The sequence below is a fragment of the Phalangium opilio genome, unplaced genomic scaffold (genome assembly GCF_054372755.1).
Source record: "Phalangium opilio isolate 3A_F unplaced genomic scaffold, DU_Popi_V2 ptg000209l_1, whole genome shotgun sequence".
In the NCBI taxonomy this organism is placed as follows: Eukaryota; Metazoa; Arthropoda; class Arachnida; order Opiliones; family Phalangiidae; genus Phalangium; species Phalangium opilio.
In genome coordinates, this window is record NW_028324217.1 from 13,976,833 (window position 1) to 13,982,832 (window position 6,000).

The following is a 6,000-nucleotide window of genomic DNA, read 5'->3' on the forward strand; positions in this document are numbered from 1 at the left end:
ACTAGATATAACTTCTTGTTTGAATATAAAAGAAGCAAGTGTTTTGGGGCGCTTGGAGTTCAAAAACCTTATATATTAAGTATTTTAAAGATTTTTGGTTGTGAAAATAATACTGAATTCCAAAATAGATCTCAATTTGTTTTAGTTAAAGAATTTTTATGCGGTTTCAAACATTTTAAGAGAAAAATGTGTCAAATAATACCCTTTAGAATTGTATGTTTTTCTTTTTCCTTAAAAAAAATCTGTAAGTGTATATTTTTCATTAAGATTTTTGTAACTTAAGAGATAGTAACTGGCCACATCGAAGATATTAACAATGAATATTAATAAATGCTTTAATTGATGTAAATATTATACTCGCCCTGAAAAATTTTACTTTTTGTTAAAACCAATTAGCTAGGCAGCTAATATTTCCATTCGACTAGTCGTGTAATATCGAATACATTGTTTAATATTTGAAATTGTTATAATTGATGCTCAACCTGTATGTTACTTGAAATATTCAAATTACAAAAAAGGTGATTTTCATTGAAAATGTATTAAAGAAATTTCAATACTAGGTATCAGTATCCTTTACTATAAGCGAATGAAGCCTTGAGTTAAGGCTTGATCGTCGCAAAACCGTCGGGCCTCTAGTTAAGGTTTGATCGTCGCAAATGCGTCGGACCTCCTGCTGACAGGTGGTTAAGTCGACTCTCAAACGTGTTGGATGAGGGTCGTATTTCATTCGTGTCGTAACAGTCGGTGAACCAGTGGGCCGTCGTCCCGCCGGGCGGACATTTCGACTCTCAAACCCTTACTCTACCAGCACTTTACCGACGATTTACCGTTCCTATACTAAAAAGCCGCGAAATCGTCGGATTGAGCGCGGCTTTAGGTAGGTATAATGACGCCGACATATAGTCGGCGAACAGTCGTTTTATAGTAGCCTCAAAACAGTAGGAAAACAGGCGGGCCGTTGTCCCTCCAGGCGGACATTTCGACTTTCAAACCATTACTCTCCCGACTTATTAGTGACTTTTTACCAATTCGTCGGTAACACACAAAGCCGACCATGTAGGCCCTACGTCGGCAGTGCTACTAGGGAACGTTTCGAAATGAAATGCATTGCTTTCTTTACAAAATCTGCAATTCAATTAAAATGTTCGTCAAATAATTGCTGGAATACCTATATCCCCACGATTTAGCAAATGTATTAAACTCAAATCTTTTGCGTTGCATCTAGGTTGAGAGACACGATCCAAACACATTGATCTATTCATTGTAGTTGGGCTTTACATTTCACCGAATTTGACGAAAAATACAATCATACATACCTCAGTATCATTTTAGCGACGAATTGCACCCATAGTCCTCCACAGCATGGGAAATAAGGCGGTGGCACAGGGCAAATGACCAGTTTAAAAATTGCCTGGTCTAGTTTAATAATTACATCGGAGGGGGTCAGTGGTCCTCGGGACCACTAAGATAATTAAGGGTAGCTAGAGTCCAGACATTAACTTCAATATTTTAATTTTGCACTTCTTTAGTTCAGCAGGGGACGTGCCCTAGTCAATGGTCATGGAGCAGGTTATTTAGTCCAGTTTAGAAAAATCCTTATTTCCCACCCTGGTCCGCCATAAGCAAAAGACGTGACGTCATACGAGACTGCACAGTACGAATTTACTTCCGTCATCGCGAAAATTAACCTCAGAAAAGAGCCATCTAACGGTTACTACGCGCAAATTCAAAATATCACATAAAAATGCTTCTATTTTACATTTCAAGGCCTATTATTAGAGAATGCAGTGGTCCTACATTCTGATTTATGTGCCCTTGTTTTGCTAAAGTTTTTCGTTGTAAAAAGTAAGATTTCAAAGGGAACATGAGTTTTTTATTATTGTATTTTAAATTTATCCTAAAATGTTTCTAAAGTACTATGTTTATACAGGGTGTATCTGAAATGGACGTAGGAGCGGAAGTATTTGGGTTCCTGGGGCCAATATAAGACGAAACTGTTCTATGACATTTTGTCCTACGCCAACCCATTTGGAAGTTACTTGAACCTAATACTTGCTAGTTTGCATAAATCATAGCATGTTGACTTCGTCTAAAACAGTAGGAATTAAGTTCAAGATATGATTATTATTGCAATTAGTGGTTGCCAGCTAAAAGAAAAAAAGCCTCATAGCCATAGAGTAAATTAACGAGTAGAAAGTTGTACAGTTGGTGACTCATAAAGGAACATCAATGTAAAAGAACATGTTACGATTTAGTGTGTTGAAACAACTGACCGATACTAACGGTAAACTGACAGCGATAAGTAGCGCAAACTAATAAGGAACACCGACATTTTGCTTCATTCTTCAAACAATCGAAAGGTTGCATTTAGTTTAAAGATTACGTTAATGTTGCAACTTATCAAAATATGTATTCGTGAATAAATGTTTGTGGGCGAATGTTTGGGATGGGATGTTGGGCAACGCCTGTTAAAACTGAGCAGTAAAATGCATAATTTGCAAAATTTAACCCTTATAAAAATCAACAAATAATGATGAAACATAAATGTTGAAAATGAATTAAACCCTTATAAAAATCAAAAAATACTGATGAAACCTAAATGTTGAAAATGAATTAAAACTTTTTATGGTTCAAAGTGACCAAAAAGGGAACATTCCTTTCTCCAAGAAATGACAGTGAGGGAGTTATGGCATTTTTCTTGGTGCCTCACCCGAAACTTCACCCGTAACAAATTAGGTACGCTATGTTCAATAGAGTACTTAGGAGTGGGCTTCATAAAACCTAGCATTCCTTCTCAAGGTCACACACTACTAACTTGTTCAAGAAAGGGTTGAAAGGCTCGTGATTGGCCTACACTGATTGCGAGGCACCACCAAAAGTAATAGCAGAGAAAAAATTTTAAGAAGAAATTTTCGTTCTTCACCTCGGAACCGAACGGATGACCGCAAATAAAACTAAAGAAAATTTGAGAAAAAACTAAAAGTGGAGGGTTTACTTAAAACTAAGAAAAAACCTTACCAAATTTACAGACCACCCTAAAACTTTAGACTTATGACGTTTACTAACTGGTAGCAATCTGCCAGCGTTGAGAACGACAGGAGACATACGTGCAATGCGAGATGCAATGTAATGTACCCATAAGAAAATGTTCCAATAATTTAATGGAAGCAAGACGTCGCCGGATATGTAGTCTTGTACACAAACCAAAATGAACGTTTCTACAACCCTTCGGTTGTTTCAAGAATGAAGCAAAATGTCGGTGTTCCTTATTAGTTTGCGCTACTTATCGCTGTCAGTTTACCGTTAGTATCGGTCAGTTGTTTCAACAAACTAATCGTAACATGTTCTTTTACATTGATGTTCGTTATGAGTCACCAACTGTACAACTTTCTACTCCTTAAAAATTTACTCTATGGCTATGAGGCTTTTTTGTTTTAGCTGGAAACCACTAATTTGCAATAATCATCCTATCTTGAACTTAAGTCCTACTGTTTTAGACGAAGTCAACATGCTGAGATTTATGCAAACTAGCAAGGGCTAGGTTCAAGTAACTTCCAAATGGGTTGGCGTACGACAAAATGTCATAGAACAGTTTCGCCTTATATTGGCCCCAGGAACCCAAATACTTCCGCTCCTACGTCCATTTCAGATACACCCTGTATACTTTGAAGAAAAACTGGCATTTTTTAAGTTTTTGTTTGACACCCATGATTTAGAGGCATTTGTGACTTAAGTTACAATGAAGTTCATTGAAAAAAACCGATGGCTAAAATTTGTAACTGAACTTTTATTTGTTTTGTAATTTTTAAGTAATGCATTGATTAATATTGCGTTATAATTGGTATTGACTAAGACCTGGTAAAATTGTTTTTAAAACGTTTCTACTCATAAACTATTATTCACAGTCAAAACCTTGCTAACTAAAGTTAAAATTAAGAAAATTAATATTCTCCGCATTACACGTACACTTCAAGCTACTGAGTTTAAGAATAATTTGCATGTAAATCCAGATATAATGACTACTAAGAAAATAGTTACTCTATTCATCTTAAGTTTATCCATTAAACATATTTGCGAGCGGTAATGCTTTCCAACTTCAGTTTCTTTCCACTTTGATTTAGTAGAATGGACGCGATATAATTCGAAAGCGTGTTTCCTCGCCTGGTCATTTCTTATCCTAGTAAGTTCCGACCCTCCGAAGCCGCGGCGCTTGAGCGGCCCACGCTAGTACCCCTTAATGGGTTGGGAATTGAACAGCTTGTAAGATGGGAGCATGCGGTGCTAACTTGAAACGGGGGAAAAGAGTAAAAGCTGGGTGTACGTTAATGGCACATTGTCCTACCATTTAGACTTGCTATGGCAGCGAGTGGACGTAGATGGAGCGTGATCACAGAGAAGAAAACATCCCGCTTAGCGGCGTTGCAAACAGAAAGAAAGGCGAATTCTAGCTGATAAATGCCGTCACGTCATTTAATTTTAAAGAACGACACAGGACTCTTTGTCAATGGGCAGACAACAATCCAAACTGAATTTTCCTGCTTCTTCTCGTGACCCGTTTTCGCCCTCTCTTATAACCGAGATGCTTAAACTCTGATTCTGCAAATGGAGGATATATAGGCCTATATGGAAAGACATAGAAGGCGATTTTAATTTATTGCTCACTTTGCTCACCATACAGTCGAACAACTCTTCAGAATTCTAAAACCTAAAGCATTCTGGTTACTACTGTAAAAGGATGGACTCCGATCGACCAGATAATGGATTACATAACAAAATTAAATTTAACGTAAATAACCAATAAAAATAAAGCGCCGTTAGGAAGTATTTTAATATAATTTTTAATAAGCAATAACCATAATGTCGTGTTTTATAAAGGTTTTAATTTTATTTCTAAATCTTAATGAAACAAAACTTAGTTTTCAATGGCACATGATGTTTATTGCTTATCTTAAACTAATTTAATGTATTTTTTACTATGTCTGGTGACGGTGTTTTCTAACCTAAAATTAAAATTAATCTTTTGGCAATGGTACATTATGGTTATTGCATGTCTTAAATTAGATTAAAATAATTTTTTTGCAATGGCACGTGATGGTTATTGAGGAATAATTTTATTTTAATTTAATTTTAATGGCAACAATATTCATATTCCATAGTTAATGTTTCTTTTTTCTTAATTACAATTATGTGTCATAATGAATAGTCTGACGCAGATTTGTATAGCTACAGAGATTGTCTACCATTGGGTCGAATCCCAATGGATCGAATGTTTTGTTCGACCGAATCCCATTAGACCGAATACCGCAATTTGGGCGGTTTTCCAATCATGATTTTTTCTTTCATTCCTAATTGATTTTCTAATTAAACTTCTTAATATTGCAGCAAATAATATTTATGTTCACCAATAACATTATTCAATAAATTTTAGTAATTAATTTTCATTGTTGGAAATTGTCTAACCTAACCTAACCTAACCTAACTTAACCTAACCTAACCTAACCTAACCTAACAAAACCTATCAAAACCTAACCAAACCTAACCAAACCTAACCTAACAAAACCTAACCTAACCTAACCTAAACCTAACCTAACCTTACCTTACCAAACCTAACCAAACCTAACCTAACCTAACCTAACCAAACCTTACCTAACCTTACCAAACCTAACCTAACCAAACCAAACCTAACCTAACCTAACCTAACCTTACCTAACCTAACCTTACCAAACCTAACCTAACCTAACCTAACCTAACCTAACCTAACCTTACCAAACCTAACCTAACCTAACCTAAACAAACCAAACCTAACCTAACCTAACCTAACCTAACCTAACCTAACCTTACCTAACCTTACCAAACCTAACCTAACCTTACCTAACCTAAACAAACCTAACCTAAACAAACCTAACCTAACCTAAACAAACCTAACCTAACCAGACCAGGCCAGACCAAAAAATAAAATTAATATTCTTATTAAACTTCTTGATATTGAAGCAAATAATA